The following is a 26,067-nucleotide window of genomic DNA, read 5'->3' as shown; positions in this document are numbered from 1 at the left end:
AAGATTTGGGCTGAGATCGCAGGCGTGGTGTCCTCGGCTTCCCATGAAGTAAGGGGGTCAGACCAATGTCGGAAGCGCTGGAACAGTTTGATAGCTGCAGCAAGAGTAAGTTGCATTTTATATCGTACTGATGCTAATTGTAATTATAATAATAATTATAATGAATCTCCTGGATTGAATTTAAGCTTGTTATTCATACATGTATTACATAAAACCTATGTTAAGACCCAGACAGGACTCTGAATCTGGGACTATATAGAGGGAGCTTTACTCTGTAAATAACCCCATGTTGTAGCTGTCCTGGGAGTGTTTGATGGGACAGTATAGAGGGAGTGTTAATCTGTATTGAACCCGTGTTGTACCCGCCCTGGGAGTGTCCGATGGGATGGAAGTCTCTCTGGCTGCTGCAGTATAGAGAGATGTATATGTGTCAAGCTGCAGCATAGAAACATAGAAACATAGAAAATAGGTGCAGGAGTAGGCCATTCGAGCCTGCACCACCATTCAATAAGATCATGGCTTCTCATTCACCTCAGTACCCCTTTCCTGCTTTCTCTCCATACCCTTTGATCCCTTTAGCCATAAAGGCCATATCTAACTCCCTCTTGAATATATCTAACGAACTGGCATCAGCAACTTTCTGCGGTAGAGAATTCCACAGGTTCGCAACTCACTGAGTGAAGAAGTTTCTCCTCATCTCGGTCCTAAATGGCTTACCCCTTATCCTTAGACTGTGACCTCTGGTTCTGGACTTCCCCAACATCAGGAACATTCTTCCTGCATCTAACCTGTCCAGTCCCGTCAGAATTTTCTATGTTTCTATAAGATCCCCTTTCATTCTTCTAAACTCCGGTGAATACAGGCCCAGTCGATCCAATCTCTCCTCATATGTCAGTCCTGCCATCCTGGGAATCAGTCAGGTGAATCTTTGGTGCACTCGCTCAATAGCAAGAACGTCCTTCCTTAGACTAGGACACCAAAACTGAACACAATATTCCAGATGAGGACTCACCAAGGCCCTGTACAACTGCAGTAAGACCTCCCTGCTCCTATACTCAAATCCCCTAGCTATGAAGGCCAACAGGCCATTTGCCCTCTTCACCGTCTGCTGTACCTGTGTTAGATCTCTTAATTTTCAATGAGATGCGAAATCCGGTCGTAGATTTAAAGTAACTTTATTCCAGCAGCAGCAAACAAGCTTCTGGCTGAATGCCAGGTCTTTGTTATACTGGAACACATGGCTTAAAATGGCTGTACTTATACCTGGATCAATTTACAACAGTGAGCTTGCCCCCTTTGACCTTATTGGCTCAATCGATTCAACAGTATGTGTTGTTAACCCATGGTTGGCTCTCAGCCCAAAGTCCTGAGATGTCAAATGTGATTGATGCTTAAGGCATCGTGCTATCTCACATGCACTCAATCTAACTGCTATCTATGTTTTCTCACAGATCCTTGCAGCCTGCTTGAATTCTCTATCAACCTGCATGCCAACTTTCAATGACTGATGTACCATGACACCCAGGTCTTGTTGCACCTCCCCTTTTCCTAATCTGCCGCCATTCAGATAATATTCTGCCTTCACATTTTTGCCACCAAAGTGGATAACTTCACATTTATACACATTATACTGCATCTGTCATGCATTTGCCCACTCACCTAACCTGTCCAAGTCACCCTGCAGCCTCTTAGCATCCTCTTCACAGCTCACACCACCATCCAGCTCAGTGTCATCTGCAAACTTGGAGACATTACACTCAATTCCTTCACCTAAATCATTGATGTATATTGTAAATAGCTGGGTTCTCAGCACTGAGCCATGTGGCACTCCACTAGTCACTGCCTGTCATTCTGAAAAGGACCCGTTTATCCCGACTCTCTGCTTCCTGTCTGCCAACCAATTCTCTATCCACGTCAATACATTACCCCCAATACCATGTGCTTTAATTTTGCACACCAATCTCTTGTGTGGGACCTTGTCAAATGCTTTTGAAAGTCCAAAAACACCACATCCACTGGTTCTCCCTTGTCCTCTCTACTAATTACATCCTCAATAAATTTTAGAAGATTTGTCAAGCATGATTTCCCTTTCATAAATCCATGCTGACTTGGACCGATCCTGTCACTGCTTTCCAAATGCACGGCTATTTCATCTTTAATAATTGATTCCAACATTTTCCCCACTACCGATGTCAGGCTAACCGATCTATAATTCCCTGTTTTCTCTCCCACTCCTTTTTTTAAAAGTGGAGTTACATTAGCTACCCTCCAATCCATAGGAACTGATCCAGAGTCTATAGAATGTTGGAAAATGATCACCAATTAACATAAGAACATAAGAACATAAGAATTAGGAACAGGAGTAGGCCATCTAGCCCCTCGAGCCTGCTCCGCCATTCAACAAGATCATGGCTGATCTGGCCGTGGACTCAGCTCCACTTACCTGCCCGCTCCCCGTAACCCTTAATTCAATTATTGGTTAAAAATCTATCTATCTGTGACTTGAATACATTCAATGAGCTAGCCTCAACTGCTTCCTTGGGCAGAGAATTCCACAGATTCACAACCCTCTGGGAGAAGAAATTCCTTCTCAATTCCTTTTAAATTGGCTCCCCCGTATTTTGAGGCTGTGCCCCCGAGTTCTAGTCTCCCGACCAGTGGAAACAACCTCTATGCCTCTATCTTGTCCATCCCTTTCATTATTTTAAATGTTTCGATAAGATCACCCCTCATCCTTCTGAACTCCAACGAGTAAAGACCCAGTCTACTCAATCTATCATCATAAGGTAACCCCCTCATCTCCGGAATCAGCCGAGTGAATCGTCTTTGTACCCCCTCCAAAGCTAGTATATCCTTCCTTAAGTAAGGTGACCAAAACTGCACGCAGTACTCCAGGTGCGGCCTCACCAATACTCTGTACAGTTGCAGCAGGACCTCCCTGCTTTTGTACTCCATCCCTCTCGCAACGAAGGCTAACATTCCATTCGCCTTCCTGGTTACCTGCTGCACCTGCAAACTAACATTTTGGGATTCATGCACCAATGGCGGAGCAGTGGAGGCGTGTCCTGCTCAGTTGGAGCCTGGAGCAGTGAGGGAAGGAGCTACTGCTTTTGCTCCTACCTAGGAAGGTCTGGAGTGAGCCCTGAGACCAGCCCAGGAAGAGGAGGAAAGGGCTGGCTTGCTACAACTCAACATCCGGAGGGAGAGGAGGAAAGCTGAACAATTTATCAATTTATCATTTATTACAACTACAGAGAGTTGGAGAGAGGGGGAAAAGAACAACCTGAGGAAACACCATCCAGTGTGGAAGGAGGGAGAGTCATTTCTACATCTTCGACAGGTGGGTGTGTTTTGGTGCATTCCCCAATAGACTTTGTTGTATCGGTGGGGGGAGGAAAGAAGACCACTGAGGGCCAGAACATCGCGGGGGGTGTGTGTGTGTGGAAGTGTGTGTGGGGGTCTTGCCTACAGCTAGGCCCCACACACAACTGAAACACCCCTCCCCCATTGCCTAGCCTGGGATAGCTGGAGCTACCTGGCTGAACATTCTTTAATCACCCTTTGAACATCGTTGGGAGTGTGTGCCTGGGTGGCTCTAGCTGCCCCAGGTGAAGACATCTTCTCCCCCCACCCGAAGACCACCCCAAAGACTGTGTTTTTTTGTTTTTGTTTTGCCATCTGGGGAGTGCACCCACCCATTGCTGTGAGGGGAGACCTGCCCTCGCAGCCTCCCTCTTTCCCGCACTCCCCTTTCTCTATCTCTCTCTCTCTGTCTCTCCCCCCTCTCTCTGAGAGCCCTTTCCTCCAAATTTAAAAAAAAAACCAAAAATTAAACAACTGAGCAGAGGGAGCAAGGCCCCTCCCCAATTGCCAACTAGGGGAGAGGTGTGCCTCGTTAAGAGCTCCTCTGCTCAGTCATATTAAACGAGGCCAACCAAGACCATTAAGGCCTGTGACTTTGGGGTGGGTGTATCCCTTAAAGGGACCCCGTGATGGCGACCCCATCCACGCCGGTGGCAGGCCCAGCTAGGACTTATGCGCAGGTGGCATCCACAACCACGGAACCTCCTGCGCCACCTGCTGCCCTGCCACCATTCAGACTTATAACAAAGAAACACGGGGTCAAGAGCTACACTCACCCCACAATGAGCATCGAGGAGTGCGTGCGGGCGATGGCTGGGGTAGTCAGCCCCTCGGCCATTGTCGCAGCCTCCAAGATGTCTGGGAAGGCTGTGTTCTTCCTGGGGTCGGAGCGGGCGGTGTCCCTGGCCCTCGAAAAGGGGCTCACGGTGGGCGGGACGTTCCTGCCGGTGGACCCTCTCGAGGCCACCGCGCAGAGGGTCATCATATCAAACGTCCCGCCCTTTGTTCCCGCTGAGCTCCTCCTCCCTCACCTACACCAACTGGGGGAGGTAAGGTCGGGGATCAACCCCATACCGCTTGGCCTCCGCGAGAACAGCCTGCGCCACGTGTTCTCCTTCCGCCGCCAGCTCTTTGTCCGGCTGGTGCGGGAGGAGACGACGGAGGGTTATTTTAATGTGGTGCTCGAGGGGACTGCCTACCGTGTCTTTTGGACGTTGGACGGCGTGCGGTGCCATGCCTGCAGGGAGGTGGGGCACGTTCGCAAGAACTGCCCCGCCTCCAAGGCCGCCAAACCACCGAAGGCGGCCAAGGCTGGCGCCGCCGCCACCCCTCCCCCTAGTTGCATCTGCGTGCCGGGAGCCGTAGGTGCGCGGGCATCGCCGGGGGCCGATGCTTTCACGGCCTCTGGCGGGGGGGAGGGAGAGCGTCCGACCGGAAAGAAGGCGCGGAACAAGGTGAAACATCTAGAGGCGGGTCCCCTCAGTGCGCCGGTAAGATTGACCACCGCGCTCAGCCCAACCCATTCACCGGCGAGCGCGGGGTGCCCTGAGCCCGTGCCTGAGCCTTTGACCAATACCGCAGAGGGGCCCGGGCACGGGCAAGAAAAGGAAAAGGGGGGGGCGGAGCGGGAGGCCTCGGCAGACATGGAGGTCTCCCTGCCTTCGCGCACCCCCAGGAACAAAAAGAGGCACCGCCCCAATGAGGCGGAGGGGGAACAACATCCCTCCGCGGAGGAGGCGGTGCCCGCTGCGTGTCCCGCGTCCCCCACCAGCGCCTCCAAATTGCGCTGCAGGCGCGAGGAGTCTGTCCCCGGGGAGGGTGAGGCAGTCGAGGCTGCCCAGCCGCTGCCTCCTGGGGAGGGCGTGGAAGATCTGCCTGTCGTGGGGGGCGTGGGGCCAGCGGAAGAATGCGTAGCCGCCGGGTCGAGCATCCCGGGGACTGAGGTGGGCGGGGCCGAAAAGGCCGAACCTGAGCCCGCCCAGCCAATACCCAACTTCCCCCGGGATTTGCTCGCCTCGGCAGAAACTGAAAATATGAACAATTTTAATGAATCTGCACACGCTGGGCTGGGGGGTGGCGGCGGGGAGGGAGAAGAACAACAACCCTCGCCCCCTACTGTGGAGCTGAGGGACTTGGTGGACCTGGAGAACTTCCTAAACCAGGTCTCTCCGTGTTCCCCGGCTTCTGGAGCGGAGGAGGAACCCCTTCCGCTGTCGCTTCCCGACCCAGCACCAATTTTAAAAGAGCCCAGTGGGGACTCCTCTGCCGACGATCCTGGGGGTGGGATCGGGGCAGAGCCAGGGCCAGATGGAGCGGCCGGGCCGTTTGCCGTACCTCGTGCGGTCGACGGGCCGGCTGCTAGCGGCGACCTCCCGGAGGGGGACGGGGACTCGGTGGAGGACGCGGGTGAAGATCTCGAGTCCATCGCCAGTGAGGCGGTGGATCTGCTCGCGGCCGCCGCTGAGACCCTCCTCATTCCCGTAGAGGAACTCCGGGACTTTTTGGTCCAGTGCCGGGGTCGCCGCGACCAAGCCCGTCTGGCCCTGGAAAGATGGTCCGAGCCGGGGCTGCTCGTCGCGTCCGTCCGCGCCACCGCTAAAACCATGGCCGCGGGCGGGCCCTTATCAAGGGCTCAAGGCCTTGAGCTGCACCGGCTCAAAAAGTTCCTCGCTGGGCTGCTGAAGGAGTGGAGGTCAACAAACGACTCCACTCCTCCCCCACAATAGGTTAGGTAGAGGTTGCACTATGCTCTAGTCATGAAGATAACCATAGCCAGTCTCAACATCAACGGCAGCAGAGAGGCACGCGTAGATTTAACAATTTATCGCTCCTGCGGGAGGGGAAATATGCGGTGTGCTTCCTGCAAGAAACCCACACCGTTCCGGGAGACTAAGCCACGTGGCTCCTGGAATGGCAAGGAGAGGTCCGCATGAGCCACCTCACCAACTTCTAGTGGGGTGGCCATCTTGCTGGGCCCGCATTTTCAGCCGGAGATCTTGGGGGTCGAGGAGCCCGTGCCAGGCCGCTTGCTGCACGTAACGGTTCGCCTGGGGGACGTGCCGTCCATCTCGTGAACGTGTACGCCCCTCAGCCCGGCCCGCAGCAAACGCGCTTCTTCGAAGAAGTGTCCGCTCTTCTTGGCTCCGTCGACGTCGGCGACTGCATTGTCCTCGGGCGGGATTTTAACTGCACCCTCGAGGCGAGGGACCGCTTCGGTGCCCCGCAGTGCATGACGGCGATGGAGAAGTTGAGGGACCTGGTCGGGTCCTTCGACTTGGTGGACGTCTGGCGAAATCCCCACCCCGACTCCAGCGCCTTTACTTGGGTGAAGCCTGGAGTAGGATGGTCTCGAGTCGACCGCCTTTACATGTCTCGGGCGTACGTTTCCTGCGTCCCGGCGGCCTCCATGTGGCTGGTGCCGTGTTCGGACCACCACCTAGTGCGGGCGGAGCTCGCTTCGCTCCGCGCGAGGACGGGGTCCGCGTATTGGCACTTTAACAACCGGCTGCTGGAGGACGTGCGGTTCCAGGACTCGTTCCGTCGATTCTGGTCCGACTGGAGAAGGAAGCAAGGGGGCTTCCCCTCCTTGAGGCTATGGTGGGACGTGGGCAAGGCTCACGTCTGCGTCTTCTGTCAAGAGTACGCGAGGGGGTCGACCAAGAGGCGGGCGGCCAGGGTCGGGCGCCTAGAAAAAGAGGTGCTTGACCTGGAATCCCGTCTCGGTCAAGTTGTCCAGGACCCGGCCCTGCGGACGGTGTACGAAGCGAAGAAGGCCGCGCTGAAGGACCTGCAGCTCGTCGGGTCCCGAGGCGCGTTCGTGAGGTCGCGGATCCGGTTCCTGCGGGATCTGGACCGCGGCTCCCCCTTCTTCTACTCGCTGGAAAAAAGGCAGAGTGTCCGTAAGCAGCTCTTGACGCTGTTGGCCGATGACGGCTCTCTCGTCTCGGATCCGGAGGGCGTCAACAACAGGGCCCGTGAATATTACGGGGCTCTGTTCTCTCCGGATCCGTCCAGCGAGGAAGCGCGTAGAGTTTTGTGGGAGGACCTGCCGAAGGTCAGCCCGGAGGGCGCCGAAATTCTGGAAGCTCCGCTAAGCCTGGCGGAGCTGACCGGTGCCCTCGACCGGCTCTCGAGGGGAAAATCCCCAGGGCTGGACGGGCTGACCGTGGAGTTTCACAGGGCGTTCTGGGACGTCCTGGGGGGCGACTACGCGCGGATCCTGGGGGAAAGTCTGGCGACCGGGGAGATGCCCCTCTCTTGGCGCAGGGCAGTCATCGTCCTGCTGCCTAAGAAGGGCGATCTCCGCCTCCTTAAGAACTGGCGCCCGGTCTCCCTCCTCAGCACGGACTACAAAATCTTCGTCAGGACGATGTCTGCTCGCCTTGGTGCCGTGCTGGACCACATGATCCACCCCGACCAGTCCTACACGGTCCCGGGCCGGACAATCCACGATAACATCCATCTGGTCCGGGACCTCATCCATTATTCCCAGGAGGCTGGTCTGTCGGTCGCCTTCTTATCTCTCGACCAAGAGAAGGCGTTCGACAGGGTGGATCACGACTATCTGCTCGGAACTCTGCGTGCTTTCGGGTTCGGGACGCATTTCGTCGCCCGGATCCGACTTTTGTACGCCGCCGCGGATTGTCTGATTAAGGTTAACGGGTCCTTGAAGGCGCCCCTTCGCCTTAGGAGAGAGGTGCGCCAGGGATGCCCCATGTCCGGCCAGTTATATGCCATCTGCGTGGAGCCTTTCCTGCGCCTCTTGCGGACAAGGTTGACGCGACTGGCTCTGCAAGGGCCGGGTGTGGAGGTCGTCCTCTCGGCTTACGCCGATGACGTGCTCCTCGCGGTAGAGGATCCCGCTGACCTGCGGAGGATGCGTGAGTGCCAGGAGATTTACTTGGCCGCATCCTCCTCCAGAATCAACTGGGAAAAATGTTCCGGACTCCTGGTGGGTCAGTGGCGGGTGGACTCCCTGCCGGAGGAGCTCAGGCCTTTTGCCTGGAGCACGACCCATCTCCTCTATCTGGGAGTCTACCTTAGCCCCGACGAGGGAGCCTGGCCGGCGAACTGGCAGGAGCTGGAGGCCAAGGTCGCCGCTCGCCTAGGGCGCTGGACAGGACTGCTCCGAGTGCTGTCCTACAGGGGTCGAGCGCTAGTCATAAACCAGCTGGTGGCCGCAATGCTGTGGTACCGGCTGGTCACTTTGACCCCTCCCCCTGCGTTTGTCGCCAAGATACAGAAGAAGCTGGTGGACTTCTTCTGGAACAACAGGAAGCACTGGGTCTCTGCCGCGGTTTTGAGGCTCCCGCTTGGGGAGGGCGGTCAGTCGTTGGTGTGCGTCAGCGCCCAGCTCGCGACGTTCCGTCTTCAGACCCTGCAGAGATACCTTTACGTCGAGCCCCCTCCTAGGTGGTGCGCTCTGGCGACGTATTCCTTCCGCCAGCAGCGCGACCTCAACTACGACACGCAGCTCCTGTTTGTGAACTTGGGGGGGTGTCAGGACCACCCTCCGGGAGCTGCCTGTCTTTTACAGGGACCTCATCAGGGTCTGGAACAAAGTCTCCACCAAGCGCAGCTCTCCGCCGGCTGGAGTGGCGGCTGTCCTGCAGGAGCCGCTGCTCGGGAATCCGTACCTCCACGACCGAGGTTTTATGTGGCGGTCGGAAGAGAGGGCTGTGGCTGGTGAGATGACCAGGGTCAGGGACCTGCTCGATGGCGGAGGAGCGGGCTGGATGGCGCCAGGCACGCTGGCGCAGCGCCTAAATTCAGCCGACGTCCGCCACGCGGCCGAAGCCATCAAGTCGCTAAAAACAGCTTTGGGCCCTGACTCTGTTAGGTGCATCGAGGAGGCTCAAGCACGTGGGGAGATCCCGTCCGAACTGACCCCCGTCCGGACGGAATTCCTCATTGGCGCCAAATCCCGGAACCTCCCTCGGGGGCCGGCGCCTCACAACTTGAGCCGCCTCGGGGAAATCCCCTCCGTGCCTTTCAGTTCCGCGCGGAGGGGTTTCCTGTACGGGCTGCTCCTGCACACTCTCAACTTTGCCATCCTCGCCTGCCGTCCGGACACGCCATGGCGTACCATCTTGCCGTCCGGAGGAGACGGGGGTCCCCGATGGAGGGCACTCTACGCAGGGGTCCTCCCACTATTCGTTGGGGACTTGGCCTGGAGGGTGGTGCACGGAGCAGTGCCGTGCAATAAATGTTTAAGCCGGTTCACGGACTCCCAGGCCGCCTGCAATTTCTGCGGTCTGGAAGAGTCCGTGTTCCATGTTTTTATTGAGTGCACGAGGTTGCAGCCCCTGTTCCATTATTTGAAGGTGCTGCTCCTGAAATTCTGGCTGCACTTCAGTCCCACTCTCCTGATCTTTGGGCACCCTGTGCGGAGGGGAACGGCTCGGTCCGAGGGCCTCCTCGTAGGACTGCTCCTGGGCACGGCCAAGGGTGCCATCAGCCGGTCCAGGCAACGGGCGGTCGAGGGGGTCGTTCAACCTGACTGCCTGCCTCTCTTCCGCTCTTACATCTGGCCCAGGGTGTCCTTGGAGATGGAGCACGCGGTGTCCACCGGTACGCTCGCGGCCTTCCGCGAGAGGTGGGCACCGGAGGGACTGGAGTGCATCATCACGCCCGGCAACCAAATTTTAATTTGATTTTACGTTTTAAAGTTTAATTTGTTTTAATTGCCGGTGCTTTTAGTGTCCCCCTTTCCTTTTATAGGGGGAAAAATGTGATTTTAGTGCCCAAAAAAAAAAAAAAAAAGAAAAGAAAAATAAAAAAGGGCCTTGTAAATGTCTGGTGTGTCATCCAGGTCGGGTGGCACGGTTTAATGTTTTATGTTACAGGTAGACTCTAAAAGAGTTTCATGCACAAGGACCCCCAGATCCCTCTGCACCGCAGCATATTGTAATTTCTCCCCATTCAAATAACATTCCCTTTTACTGTTTTTTTTCCCAAGGTGGATGACCTCACACTTTCCGACATTGTATTCCATCTGCCAAACCTTAGCTCATTTGCTTAACCTGTCTAACTCTCTTTGCAGCCTCTCTGTGTCCTCTACATAACCTGCTTTCCCACTAATCTTTGTGTCATCTGCAAATTTTGTTACACTACACTCTGTCCCCTCTTCCAGGTCATCTATGTATATTGTAAACAGTTGCGGTCCCAGCACCGATCCCTGTGACACACCACTAACCACTGATTTCCAACCCGAAAAGGACCCAATTAACCCGACTCTCTGCTTTCTGTTAGCCAGCCAATTCTCTAACCATGCTAATACATTTCCACTGACTCCGCGTACCTTTATCTTCTGCAGTAACCTTTTGTGTGGCACCTTATCGAATGCCTTTTGAAAATCTAAATACACCACATCCATCGGTACACCTCTATCCACCATGCTCGTTATATCCTCAAAGAATTCCAGTAAATTAGTTAAACATGATTTCCCCTTCATGAATCCATGCTGCGTCTGCTTGATTGCACTATTCCTATCTAGATGTCCCGCTATTTCTTCCTTAATGATAGTTTCAAGCATTTTCCCCACTACAGATGTTAAACTAACCGGCCTGTAGTTACCTGCCTTTTGTCTGCCCCCTTTTTTAAACAGAGGCATTACATTAGCTGTTTTCCAATCCGCTGGTACCTCCCCAGAGTCCAGAGACTTTTGGTAGATTATAACGAATGCATCTGCTATAACTTCCGCCATCTCTTTTAATACCCTGGGATGCATTTCATCAGGACCAGGGGACTTGTCTACCTTGAGTCCCATTAGCCTGTCCAGCACTACCCCGCAAGTGATCGTTCACAATCCCTGGCTTAGGATTTAAATGCAATTAACACATTCCAGGCTCGCACACAAGAAGTGGCGACTTTGGTGAGGATTAGAGGACTGCATGACCCTTCTTTTTCACTGGAATATATTTTTGTTGAGCACTATGAAAGAGCTCCTTAAAAGTCCTCCACTGTTCCTCAATTGTGGCACCATTTAGTCTGTGTTTACAGTCTACTTTAGCCAACTCTGCCCTCATCCCACTGTAGTACCCTTTGTTTAAGCATAGTACGCTCGTTTGAGACACTACTTCCTCACCCTCAATCTGTATTACAAATTCAACCATACTGTGATCACTCATTCCGAGAGGATCTTTTACTTGGAGATTGTTTATTATTCCTGTCTCATTACACAGGACCAGATCTAAGATAGCTTGCTCGCTTGTAGGTTCTGTAACATACTTTTCTAAGAAACAATCCCGTATGCATTCTATGAATTCCTCCTCCAGGCTACCCCGTGCGATTTGATTTGACCAATCGATATGTAGGTTAAAATCCCCTATGATTACTGCCGTTCCTTTTTCACATGCCTCCATTATTCCCTTGATTATTGCCCGCCCCACCGAGAAGTTATTATTTGGGGGCCTATAAACTACGCCCACCAGTGACTTTTTCTCCTTACTATCTCTAATCTCCACCCACAATGATTCAACATTTTGTTCATTCGAGCCAATATCGTCTCTCACAACTGCCTTGATATCATCCTTTATTAACAGAGCTACCCCACCTCCTTTCCCTTCTTGTCTATCTTTCCGAATTGTCAGATACCCCTGTATGTTTAATTCCCAGTCTTGGCCATCCTGCAACCACGTTTCTGTAATGGCCACCAAATCATACCCATTTGTAATGATTTGTGCCGTCAACTCATTTACTTTATTTCGAATGCTGCGTGGCTTCAGGTAGAGTGTTTTAATACTAGTTTTTAAACCATGATTTTTAGTTTTGACCCCTGCTGCAGCCCCTTTACATTCAGTGGCCCTGTTTGTTTTTTGCCTTGGGTTTCTCTGCCCTCCACTTTTACTCGTCTCCTTTCTGTCTTTTGCTTCTGTCTCCATTTTGTTTCCCTCTGTCTCACTGCATTGGTTCCCATCCCCTTGCCATATTAGTTTAACTCCTCCCTAACAGCACTAGCAAACACTCCCCCTCGAACATTGGTTCCGGTCCTGCCTAGGTGCTGACCGTCCGGTTTGTACTGGTCCCACCTCCCCCAGAACTGGTTCCATTGCCCCAGGAATTTGAATCCCTCCCTGCTGCACCACTGCTCAAGCCACGTATTCATCTGAGCTATCCTGCGATTCCTACTCTGACTAGCACATGGCACTGGTAGCAATCCTGAGATTACTACTTGTGAGGTCATACGTTTTAATTTAGCTCCTAGCTCCTTAAATTCGTCTCGTAGGACCTCATCCACTATTTCTAGGGCCACTTCCTTAAGTACTCTGGGATGCAGGCTATCAGGCCCTGGGGATTTATCGGCCTTCAATCCCATCAATTTCCCTAACACCATTTCCTGAGTAATAAGGAGTTCCTTCAGTTCTTCCTTCTCACTGGATCCATGTAATGTTTTAAACTGTTGTGACTCCATGATACTACCTAGTCAATTAGCTTATGCTATGCTGTTTTCTCATGAGCAGAGGTGCACCGGAGGGGGCTCAGCTCAGCTTCAGCCTTTGACCGACCTGGAGGAGCGTGCAGCCGCACTAGTGGGCCATGAAAGCTGTTCGGCCACCACCCGCAGTCTGGTAGAGCCCAGCTATGCGTCTCGTGAGTAATGTGTCAAACAGTATTAAAAAGTAATATAATGTCCTGTAATTAGAATGCAATATGCAAGATACGAATGATGCCATGTCATCTCATGTCATGCATGTAGCCTTTGTGCATAAGAAGCAATAAGAGCAGGGGATGCAGCCGCTACAGCTTTCTGGGGTAGTGAAATGTATTGATATGTAACATCTCTCGTTGTGTTCTAATAAGCTCTGTAATCAGCTCAAATGTGCTTTTAAGGTCATCCTGAGATGCTGGTAAAGGTGCAACCAGCACCTGCACCTGCACCTGGTGAACAGAAGGAGGAGGAGTGCGACACCACCACCACCACCACTGAGCCCGAGGATGAAAAGGAGGAGGAGGAGCACTAGCAGCAGCAGCAGACCATTGTTGAGGGGGATGAACCTGCGGTCATCTCATTTGAGAGTGAAGAGGCACCGGGACCAGCAACGCCGAGTCGCATTATATTGCACACGCCGACCCCACAGAGGCCGGGTTAGCGAGGTCAGCAATCGCCTCGCTCGGACGATCAGTTGGAGGGCTTGATCTCCATGTGCTCGGAGACGGTCACGATAGGTCGCGAGTTTCTCCAGGGTTCCCTCAGTTCGCGCGTGACTTTTCATAAGTGTCTGTTGTGCAAGTTGAGCTACTGGAGGTAGCACGGCAGACCCTGGAAGGGATGCGTGAACAGACCGCCGCAACAAATGCCCTTCGGCATGCGCTGCCGGCTGGACACGGCGCTGCACCCAAAGGTGTCGTGTTGGGTCGGAGTATCACCCCGACCACTCAAGCGAGTACGGAGGAAACACTTCCGCTTGACTCGGAAGATGAACCGCCAGCTTCGTCTTCCACTCCAACACCCCCACCGAGGCAGGAAGTATTTCCAGTGCCCGCTGCACACCAGCGTTGTCTCGGTCTCCGGGGACCAAAACGGGTGGGTGGGGCTAAGATACGGGGGTGGGCTGAAAAGATCTTGAGTGAAACGTGGCCGCAGGTAGGGAGTGGGTGCGTTTTTGCAATGTTAGCTTATTCTGTTACTGTTAAATTTTTTAGTGTTAATGTTAAAGTGTTAAATTGTTACTGTTAATGTACGTTCATAGTTGTGGGCGGGGGGTTGGGTGGGTGGGTGGGAGTTGTTGATGAAAAAAATTAAATCTTTATTGCAATAACATTTTTTTATTGAATTTAACAATTGTTGTGTCTTATAATAACATAAGTTTAGTTAAGTTAAGCATTAATGCAAATGTTGTATAACAATGGACACGCCAGGCCAGTGCAGGCAAGTCTAAAACGTAACTCAATGTAACTCAACGCAAATGCAACTTTTGTTTAACCATAACTGTAAATGTGACTGTTCCCAATGTAAGTTCATGCAAAGCATTCATTTATGAGCTGCTGACGCAACAGCTTTGTAGCCGTGTAAATCCCATGGGGTATCTCTGGTCTTCTGGGGGCGGGGGGGGAGGTCGTTGGTGGGACCATGGCTTCATCGCCAGGCTGATTGTTCTCCCCGAGGTCCTCACCAGCCTTCTCCTTCTCCTCCTCTTGCTTCTCACTGTCTGGCTCTTCCGTCTTACCTCCTTCTGGAAGTGGACCTTTAGCCCCATCTGGCATTTGTTGTCCTCTCCTTATTGCTAATTTATGCAACATGCAACGCAACACAATAAACTCAGCGACCTGGTCAGGGTGGTACTGCAGGCTGCCACCAGAGTGGTCCAGGCATCTGAAGTGCTGCTTTAGGACTCCGATTGTCTTTTCGATGATGTTGCGTGTAGCTATGTGGCTTTCGTTATAACGCTTCTCGGCTTCAGTAACGGGATTATGCAGTGGGGTCATCAGCCAGCTGGCAAGGCCATATCCTTCAGACCGTAGCATCCAACCGTGACCTTCTGACTGATTGACAAACAGGTCAGGGATAGCACACTCACGCAGGATGTGCGAATCATGAATGCTGCCAGGAAATGTTGCATTTACTGTCATAATCATTTGGTTGTGGTCGACAACAAGCTGCACATTCAGGGAGTGGAATCCCTTTCTGTTACGAAACACCTCTGGGTTCTGTAAAGGGGCTTTCAGGGCGATGTGCGTGCAGTCTATTGCTCCCTGCACCTGAGGGAAGTTTGCTTTTCTCAAGAAACCCGAAGCCCTCCCCGTCTGTGCGTCCCTGGTCATCAGGAAACTTATAAAATCCATTCTGTGAGTGTAAAGGGCTTCAGTCATCTGCCAAATGCAGCACTGTGTGGTGTGCTGAGAGATACCACAGATGTCGCCAACTGAAGCCTGAAAGGATCCAGATGCGTAGAAGGATAGTGCTGCAGTAACCTTTACCTCAACAGGCAGTGCGGTTCTGATGGTGCTGGAAGGCTGCAGATTCCCCTTGATGAGCTGGCAAATCTCATCGATGACCTCCTTCCGGAAGCGCAGCCTCTGAAGACACGTGTTTTCAGACAAGTTGAGGTAAGATTGCTTTTCCTTGTACCGTCGTTGGCTGTACGCTCGCCTCCTCATGTCTCCGCATTACTCTGCCACCTCTTCGATTGATCCTTTAAGAAACCAGCGTTTGAGCAGTTATGAGTAATGGCAGAGAAAGCATAGGCCCCATCATTATCAATAATTATTTTCACTTGCTATAAATGCACTTTTTAGTAAAAAAATGCCTAATCTACTAAGTTAATATTAGTATAATTAAACATAAGTATAAATGTGAGTGGATCTATCTGTAAAAGACCCTTAAATAACTCACAATATATAAGCTAGAGTTTTTTTAGCTGCCTCCTCCCTTCCTCCAAAGTTCAAAATAGCGTCCGTAGTGCCCAGTTCGGTGAGGAAGGCCCAGGAAAAGCAACTATTCTCCAGCAATGTTCTTGGTGAGCGATCAGCCCGGCGATGTGCCGGCGATGTGCCGAAAGTTTCACTCGGCAATGTGCGGGCGATCACCTCAGTGATCAGCTCGGCGATGTGAGCCGAAACTTGGGGGTTTAATTTTCCGGCGATGTTCCAGCCTGTGTTTCCACTCTTTGGCCAAAATGGGAGATAGCTGGCCATTTTGGGTGATATATAGGTGGTATATGGGCGATGTGAAGTGGAAAATCTAGACCATTATATATTCTACTGTTACCATTATGTATTTTGTTTACTCATAAAACATGCATGGAGTGAAATTAATATTTTAGCAACTATTAAGTATAAATGCTATTTTAATTCTACTTTGGTATCACAAAATTTTGGGGGAGAAATTGGCCTGGTTTGTGCCTCCCATTAGCACCTCCAGGGGACGGTAACAGGGTGCTAAGAGGTTACCTATCGGGCACGGCAAATTCATGGACTCCCCCAGATTTCCCTGCCGGTTTTGCGCTGGAGCTAACACTGCCTCGCTCTGTAGCGCCCCATAGATCGTGATGTCATCCGGTGCACAGTGCCCGTTACTGCCCCGGGTGCAATATTCACTCCCACCCCTTACAGTATCGCTAAGCATTAACAACAGCAGCTGCAGGAGGCATTGTTACCTCGACTGGCCACTTGGGGAGCGATATTTAATGGCAATAGTGGTCAGGCAAGGCAAGATTTATTAATTTTTCAGTCGGGTTTCTTTTGATTTTTTTGGACTCAGCGATTTGTTCAAGGATCCAAGGGAAACTGGCAAGTTGGATCCAAAATTGGCTCAGTTATAGGAAGCAATAGGTAATGGTCAATTGGTGTTTTCGTAACTGGAAGGCTTTTTCCAGTGAGGTTCCACAGGGCTCAGTACTAAGGGTTGGATTTTCGGTTGTCTATAGCCTCAGTTAGCGGCCAAAGGAGGCGTTAATGGGAGCGTAATAGCTTGCCGACCGGGTGCACAGCTTTTAGCGCCACAATGGAAAATTCAGTAGAGGATTACCGGGGGCACAAAACACTAATGCCTGGCTGCTGACTATCATTCCGATCATGATGACAGTCCTGATGCAATCAATCAATCATAAGCGGTCACTCGAACGAGGATGACTTGCTTCCACGAGAGTTCACAGATGTTTCAATGAGTGTTATATATGTAAACTTGTATATACCTTCTACAGCCATCCGCGGGCTCATCCCCTGGAGTCCCAAGGGATCCCACAATCCCTTGGGAGCACAGGTACTTAAGGAGGCCTCACAGGCTGGAGATGCACTCTGGAGACCTGCAATAAAAGACTAAGGTCACACTTTACTTTGAGCTCACAGTATCCAGCCAGACTCTTTATTCATACACAACAACTGGCGACGAGATACAGATGACAAACCAATGAACAGTGGGCATCCTGGAGAAATTCTCGGAGGGAGATGATTGGGAAACCTTCGTGGAGCGACGCGACCAATACTTCATGGCCAACGAGCTGGAAGGAGAAGCGAATGCTGCCAAACGAAGGGCGATTCACCTCACCGTCTGCGGGGCACCAACATATGGCCTCATGAAAAATCTTCTTGCTCCAGCTAAACCCACAGAGAAATCGTATGATGATTTGTGCACACTGGTCCGGAAGCATCTGAATCCGAAGGAAAGCGTTCTGATAGCGAGGTACTGGTTCTACACCTACAAAAGGTCTGAAGGCCAGGAAGTGGCGAGCTAAGATGCCTTGCAGGACATTGTAAATTTGAAGGACATTTGGAGCACATGCTCAGAGACTTTTTCGTACTTGGCATTGGCCATGAAGTGATACTTCGCAAACATTTGACTATAGAGACCCCAACCTTGAGTAAGTCCATAGCAAAAGCCCAGGCATTCATTGCCACCAGTGACAATACCAAGCAAATCTCTCAGCACACGAGTGCTGCTACAAGTACTGTGAACAAAATGATGTTGTTTTCAAATCGCAATGTACAGGGCAGGCCCCACATGCCTGCAGTTGCACGTCCGCAGATGTCTGAGTCCACCATAAAGGGTGATGTTTGCAAGGCCATTAACACCTTGTTGGCGCTGCGGAGGTGATCATCATTTCCATTCATGCGACTTCAAAAGGTACGTTTGTAAGGGCTGTGGAACAATGGGATACCTGCAACCAGTGGAAACAACCTCTCTGCCTCTATCTTGTCTATCCCTTTCATGATTTTAAATGTTTCTATAAGATGATCCAGTCGCTGGAGGATCTCCTCCAGGTTTTGTAGGTGCTCGGCGGTGTCCCGACCTGTGATCAATATGTCTTCCTGAAAGACCACCGTGTGTGGTACCGACTTGAGTAGGCTCTCCATGTTTCTCTCGAAGATCGCTGCAGCCAACTGAATTACAAACGGGCATCTGTTGTAGATGAACAGTCCCTTGTGCATGTTGATGCAGGTGAGGCCCTTCGAAGACTCCTCCAGCTCCTGCATCATGTAGGCTGAAGTCAGGTCGAGCTTGATGAATGTTTTGCCTCCTGCCAGCGTCGCAAATAGGTCGTCTGCCTTAGGTAGCGGGTATTGGTCCTGCAGCAAGAAATGATTAATAGTTACTTTATAATCGCCACAAATCCTGACCGTGCCATCACTTTTGAGTACTGGAACAATCGGGTTCGCCCATTCGCTGAATTACACTGGGGAAATGATGCCCTCGCGTTGCAGCCTGTCCAGCTCGATTTCCACTCTCTCCCTCATCATGTGAGGTCCCGCAAGCGCCTTGTGGTGAATGGGTCATGTCTCTGGGACCAAGTGGATCTGCACCTTCGCCCCGGAAAAGTTTCCAATGCCTGGCTCAAAAAGGGAAGGAAATTTGTTGAGAACCTGGGTACATGAGACCTCATCGACATGTGATAGTGCTCAGATGTCATCCCAGTTCCAGCGGATTTTGCCCAGCCAGCTCCTTCCAAGCAGTGTGGGGCCATCGCCCAGGACAATCCACAGTGGCAGTTCATGCACCGTGCCCTCATAGGTGACCTTGGCCATGGCGCTGCCCAGGACAGTGATAAGCTCTTTGGTGTACATTCTGAGCTTTGTGTGAATTGGGCTCAGGGCTGGTTTGAATGCCTTGTTGCACCACAGTCTGTCAAACATTTTTTTTTACTCATGATGGATTGGCTAGCGCCACTGTCCAGTGCCATGGCTACGGGTAAGCCATTCAATTTTACGTTTAACATTATAGGTGGACATTTCGTTGAAAATGTGTGCACCCCATGTACTTCAGAATCTGCCTCCTCTCTCTGAGGCTCGAAATTGCTTTGATCCATCATTGACCGATCTTCCTCTGCCACGTGGTGGTTAGCAGGTTTTGCAGAGCTTGCAGCTCATTTGCAAGCTCGTTGGAGGTGCCCCATTGTTCCACAGCTCTTGCAAACATACCCTTTGAAGCGGCATGAATAGGCTGAATGGAAGCCTCCACAATGCCAACAAGGTGTGAATTGCCTTGCATTCATCCTTTGTTGGGGACTCTGAGCCATCTGGGTCACCTGAGGCCTGCTAGCAGTTGCAGACTCATGGGTTCTGCCCTGTACATTTCTGCTCGCAAACACAGTTCCAGTTAATTTATGAACATTGCTAGTACTTGTGTGCTGAGAGATTTGTTGGTGTTATCACTGGCGGACATAAACGCCTGCACTATCGCAATGGCCTTACTGAGGGTCGGTGTCTCTACAGTCAAAAGTTTTCGTAGGATTGTCTCATGGCCAATGCCCAGTACAAAAAAGTCTCCGAGCATTTGCTCCAGGTAGCCATCAAACTCACATTGTCCTGAAAGTCGCCTTAGCTCAGCGACATAGCTCACCACTGCTGGCCAAGAATCGGTAAACACTCATTAAAGACACCGAGGCAGTCAGAGCCCTCTGGAAGGAGCTCTTCGAAGATCTCCTCAACTGAGACTCTCCTTTTGACTCAAGTGTTCTCGACTCCATCCCGCAGCATACTACTTGCCACCACCTCAGTAAAACCCCAGCACTGCACGAGGTAGAAAAAGCAGTTTGAGAACAACAAGGCTTCGGGAGCGGATCGAATCCCTGCTGAGGCACTGAAGTGTGGTGGAGAGGCACTACTGGCGCGAATACATGACTTCATCTCTCTCATCTGGAGGGAGGAGAGCATGCCGGGAGATCTCAGTGATCATGACCATCTTTAAAAAAGGGGACAAGTCCAACTGCGGCAACTACAGAGGAATCTCCCTGCTATCAGCCACTGGGAAGGTCGTCGCTGGAGTCCTCCTCAACCGTCTTCTCCCTGTGGCTGAGGAGCAGCTCTGGTGTCACAGTACAAATTTCGTCCTCTACGGGGCACAACGGACATGATTTTTGCAGTGCGACAGCTGCAGAAAAAACGCAGGGAACAGCACCAGCCCTTATACATAGCCTTCTTCGACCTTACAAAGTCCTTTGATACTGTCAACCGCGAGAGTCTATGGAGCATCCTCCTCCCTTTCGGGTGCCCCCAAAAGTTCATCACCATCCTCCAGCTGTTCCATGATGACATGCAGGCCGTGATCCCTACTAACGGATCCATTACAGTCGGACGTGTCAACCTTACCAGTGAAATACAAGGATCGATTTCAGAGCTTACCTCTCTTAGGAGTGGCAGGAGACAAGCCTGCCTTAATAGATAGAAATTGGTTGGGATCACTGATGCTGGATAGGAATGAGATTTCTCATATTGAAACGAGAATTGCACTGAAGGATGATGTCATCAAACAGTATCTGAAGGTGTTCTACGAAACAGGCAGATCGATCCAAGGATTCAAGGCGAGTGTCAGACTACAGAAGGACACTAGAGCAGTTTACTGCAAACCACGTCCCGTACCATATGCACTCAAGGAGAAAGTTGAGCAAGAACTCAAAAGACTAGAAACTGAAAACATTATCTTTAAGATAGATCTAAGTAATTGGGCTACACCCATTGTTGTTGTGCCTAAGTCAGATGGTAAGGTAAGATTGTGTGGTGATTATAAAGTAACTGTAAACCAGATTCTAGAGGGTAATCTACCCAATACAATGTAGAAGATTTGTTCACAAACTCTGACAGGTGGTCAGATCTTCTCAAAATTAGATCTCACAAATGCCTACTTACAACTGAACTAGATGAGGAGTTCAAGTCATGTTTGACTATAAATACTAATCTAGGCCTACATCAATTTAATAGGCTAACATTTGGAGTGTTTTCTGCCCCCGCCATATTCCAAGGGGTGATGAACTAGATTTTGCAAGGCAGTGAAGGGGTAGTATGTTATTTAGATGACATACTCATTTCAGCACCAAGCAGGAAAATCCATTAGAGTGAGTTGATTGAAGTGCTCAAACAGTTACAGAAGTACAATGTATGAATGAATGCTCACAAGTGTGAGTTGTTTTGAAACTCAGTGGAGTACTTAGGGCACAGATTAGACAAAGATGGTTTACATCCAACCAAGGGAAAGCTGGATGCAATCAGAAATGCACCCACTTCCAAGAATGTCACTGAACTTCGATCGTTTTTGGGTCTTTTGAACTATTATGGGAAGTTGCCACCAAATTTGGCTATAGTGTTACATAAAAACATAGAACATAAGAAATAAGAACAGGAGTAGGCTATACGGCCCCTCGAGCCTGCTCTGCATTCAATACAATCATGGCTGATCCGATCATGGACTCAGGTCCACTTCCCGGCCCGCTCCCCATAACCCCTTATCGTTTAAGAAACTGTCTATTTCCATCTTAAATTTATTTTAAGGCCCAGCTTCCACAGCTCTCTGAGGCAGCGAATTCCACAGATTTACAACGCTCTGCGAGAAGAAATTTCTCCCCATCTCAGTTTTAAATGGGCGGCCCCTTATTCTAAGATTATGCCCTCTAGTTCTAGTCTCCCCTATCAGTGGAAACATCCTCTCTGCATACACCTTGTCAAGCCCCCTCATAATTTTATACGTTTCTATAAGATCACCTCTCATTCTTCTGAATCCCAACCTACTTAACCTTTCCTCATAAGTCAACCCCCTCATCTCCAGAATCAACCTAGTGAACCTTCTCTGAACTGCCTCCAAAGCAAGTATATCCTTTCGTAAATATGGAAACCAAAACTGCACGCAGTATTCCAGGTGTGGCCTCACCAATACCCTGTGTATCTGTAGCAAGACTTCCCTGCTTTTATACTCCATCCCCTTTGCAATAAAGGTCAAGGTTCCATTGGCCTTCCTGATCATTTTCTCTACCTGCAAACTATCCTTTTGTGTTTCATGCACAAGTACCCCCAGGTCCCACTGTACTGCAGCACTTTGCAATCTTTCTCCATTTAAATAATAACTTGCTTTTTGATTTTTTTCTGCCAAAGTGTATGACCTTACACTTTCCAACATTATACTCCATCTGCCAAATTTTTGCCCACTCAATTAGTTGTCTATGTCTTTTTGCAGATTTTTTGTGTCCTCCTTACACATTGGTTTTCCTCCCATCTTTGTATCATCAGCAAACTTGGCTACATTACACTCAGTCCCTTCTTCCACTGAATGATCTGTTGAAAGCCATTGGAAGTGGTCAGAAGAATGTGATGCAGTATTCAAAGAGTGTAAAAGCCAGTTAGTAGAGAGTACCATGTTAGTTCACTATGACATATCTAAGGAGATCAAGCTTGCATGTGATGCCACTCCATATGGAGTTGGAGCAGTGATCTCTCATGTACTAGTTAGTGGGGAGGAGAGACTAATTGCTTTTGCTTCATGCACTCTCAGTGCCAGTGAGCGGAATTATGCGCAGATCGAAAGAGAAGTTTTGGCATTGATTTTTGGGGTCAAGAAGTTCCACAAATTCTTGTATGGTCGTAAGTGTACCATCATTATTGACCATAAGCCCCTAATAGCAATCCTCCATCTAAAGTCCCCAGTTCCAAACTTAGCTGCAGCCCGAATGCAGAGATGGGCTTTGATTTTGTCAGCATATACGTATGACATTGAATCAGCTGAACACAGTAATGCTGATGCTATGTCCAGGTTGCCGTCCCCATCACAAGCTATATCTAATATGGAAGAAGTGTTCTATTTTTCATACATTGATGAAATGCCAGTCACAGCTGAAGAGATTGGTAGAGCAATCAAATGTGACCCAGTTATGTCAACAGTATTTGATTATGTAGCAAATGGCTGGCCAAACCAGGTAGCAGAGAAAGATATTCACCCATACTTCGTAGGAATGAATTATTAGTGGATAAAGATTCTCTCATATGGGGTGCAAGAATAGTTATCCCAAATATGTTCAGGTAGAAATTATTAGGAGATCTTCATGACCAGCACCTGGGAATGTGCTTGACCAAAAGTTTTGCACGCAGTTACTTATTGTGACCAGGTCTAGATAAAAATATCGGGGCCAAAATTTATCAACTCACCACCAGCTGCAGTCGACTGCTGCCCACTGCCGCCAACATTCCTCATCAAGATCCGCCCAGTGCCACTTTGGAGGTGGCCTGGAGTGGGCTGGAGCGGGTGGGAGGAGAGAGCCATCGGGATCCGCCGATGTCAGCAGATGGCCGAATGGCACAACTGACCTCCCACCTGCTGAGCTCACAGATTCCTGTGGGTGGGAGTCGGCGGGACTCGGTGGCAGAACGGGGGTGAACCTCTGCCTGGAGGCTGGTCTGTCCCCGATGGTAAATAGGAAGAACCTGAAAACAAGGTAAGTGAATATTTTCTAAAACATTTTCAACAGCGACTTACCTGTATGGGATCACCTGAAGGTATTTGGATTTAAAAAATTTTTTTTTAGTGTTGATTTTTTTTTCAACTTTTTGACCCTCTGTGAGTGCGACTCCATCCTCAGCGCTTGGGTGGCAAGTGCCTATGCCGCCATGAATGAAACCTCCCACTCACTGGCACCCAGATTGGTGGCATACGTTGTGCATTTGCCGCCCGCTGACCTTCGAGAGACCCTGGCGATGAATATCCCGCCCAAAGTACCATTTGGTACCTCGATGGCGATCGGCGGTACTTTGGATGGCACTTGGGTGGGCGGAGGCCTTGATGAAAATCGCCCCCATAGAGTACATCGTTAGTCAGAGTACAACATGTCCATCGGTAAGCAATAAACCACCATCAGTATCATTACAGTCATGGAAATGGCCTCCCAGGTTGTGGCAAATGTTACATGTAGATTTTGCTTAGCTAGAAGGACAATAATTGTTCATTGTGATTGATAGCTTTTTGAAGTGGGTGGAGGCGTTTCCGATGTGGAAAATAACACTAGACGATTTGCAAAGATTTTTTTCTTCTTTTGACCTCCCAGAAGAAATTGTGTCGAATAATGGGCCACAATTTTGTTCAGAATAATTTGCGCAGTTCATGAGCAGAAATGATTTGAAAAATATCAAAGTTCCACCATACCACCCTGCTTCAAACGGTGCATCAGAGTGCACAGTACCAATTGTAAAACATCCCCTCTTCAAGCAACTGTTGGATCCAAATCTAAAGAAACAACAACTGTCGTTGAACCATAAATGAGCACATTTCCTGATTACTTATCGTAATACTCCTCATACAACTATTGGTAGAACACCAGCACAGTTGTTTCTCAATTGACAGCCACGAACCAGGTTCTCATTGTTAAAGCCAAACTTGGCACAGTCAGTAGAAGAGAAACAATTAAGAAAGAAAATCATGATAGAGGTAGAGTAAGTGAGAGTAGTGTGAAATTGAATCCGAAGTTTAGAGTGAATAACCATCACCATAAGTGGTTAAAATGGTTATCAGGAAGAGTAGTGAAGATATATTTGGTCATATATTTGCACATATTTGGTCAAGATGTTTGATCATGGAAAGGTTAGGTTTGTTCACATTGATCATATTTTACCGACAGGTGTGGAAGGAGTTGAAAGTTGGAATGATTCGATTATTTCTGATGAGTCAGATAGTCTTGTTACAAGTAGAGTACCAGTAGCAAATCCTACATCAGATGTTCTAGAAACAAGTCCAAGAGAATATCAGAATTTATGTCTGGGTCCGAGTCAGGCAGACAAAGAGTCTGAAGTTGTGGAGAGTTCAAATGTAGATCAATGGTTGCCTTGGAGAAAAACTTTCATCAGGCTCAGCCTAGATTGAGTCCAAGTTCTGCAACAAGTTTGGAAAGTTCTGTTCGAGAGCGAAGGTATCCTTTCAGACAGAAAACAAGTGGTTAAGTTTGATTTGTAAATTTGGCAAAATAAGTCTATTGGGCTGAAATTGCCCACCGCCGGAAACACGGCGCACTTACCGTGTTTCAGATGTTTTTACTGGCGTGGTTGATGCGGTGGCCTCTTTGGCTTTTTTTTCAGCGGACTTGAAGTAATGGGGTGGAAGTGCGGCGGTGAGCGTATGTTCACACACTAGAGGGGCGGAAGTTGTGGGCGGGCGCAGTGTCCGCCACTGTCACAGTCTGAAGTTGTAGAGAGTCCAAATGCAGATCAAGGGTTGCCCTGGGAGAAAAACTCTCCTCAGGATCAACCTAGAAGGAGTTTACGTTCAACACCAAGTTTGGAAAGTTGTGTTCGAGAGTTCTATCCTCTTCGAAACAGTAAACCAGTTTGATTTGTAAATATGGCAAAGTAAGTCCACCCCCTGCGCCCCCCCCCCTGCCACACCTACTGCTCCTCCTCAATGTGGCCTTGGTGCCTGTAGCAAGGCCGCTTGAGGGCTGCTCTGTGTCTAAGGGAGTCAGGACAGATGGCCTCGCTGCCGTCCTGGACCAGCTGTGAGCATGGATGGGCTGACAGCTGACTGCACCACCTCAGGATGGACGGCAGAGTGTTGGATGGCTGGGGTGGAGGTCGTGGCGGGTGCAGAGGTGACTGGCAGTGGTGGGAGCCAGAATGCTGTCATCATGAGGAATCATAGAATCATAGAATTTTACAGCGTGGAAGGAGACTATTTCAGCCCATCGTGTCCATGCCGGCCAACAAGTCGCTATCCAGCCTAATCCCACTTTCCACCTCTAGGTCCGTAGCCCTGCAGGTTACGGCACTTCAGGTGCACATCCAAATACTTTTTAAATGTGGTGAGAGTTTCTGCCTCTACCATCTTTTCAGGCAGTGAGTTCCAGAACCCAACATACCCTCTGCATGAAGAAATGCCCTCTCAAATCCCCTCTAAACCTTCTACCAATTACTTTAAATTTATGCCCCCTGGTTGTTGACCCCTCTGCTAAGGGAAAGAGGCCCTTTCTATCCACTATATCTAGGCCTCTCATAATTTTATACACCTCAATGAGGTCTCCCCTC

At 50.1% G+C, this 26,067-nt stretch overlaps 1 long non-coding RNA gene across 1 annotated transcript; it reads left to right on the top strand.

Annotated features, from left to right (window-relative positions):
- The first annotated feature begins 3,127 nt into the window (after positions 1 to 3,127).
- LOC139257840 (uncharacterized) lies at positions 3,128 to 13,617 on the top strand. The gene is made up of 3 exons (XR_011592327.1): positions 3,128 to 3,340; positions 12,825 to 12,954; positions 13,195 to 13,617. It is a non-coding gene; the product is annotated as an uncharacterized lncRNA (long non-coding RNA).
- The last annotated feature ends 12,450 nt before the right edge of the window (positions 13,618 to 26,067 follow it).

Source organism: Pristiophorus japonicus, chromosome 3 (assembly GCF_044704955.1).
Source record: "Pristiophorus japonicus isolate sPriJap1 chromosome 3, sPriJap1.hap1, whole genome shotgun sequence".
In the NCBI taxonomy this organism is placed as follows: Eukaryota; Metazoa; Chordata; class Chondrichthyes; family Pristiophoridae; genus Pristiophorus; species Pristiophorus japonicus.
The sequence above is the reverse complement of the archived record's forward strand: the minus strand, read 5'-3'. Positions and strand labels throughout refer to the sequence as shown.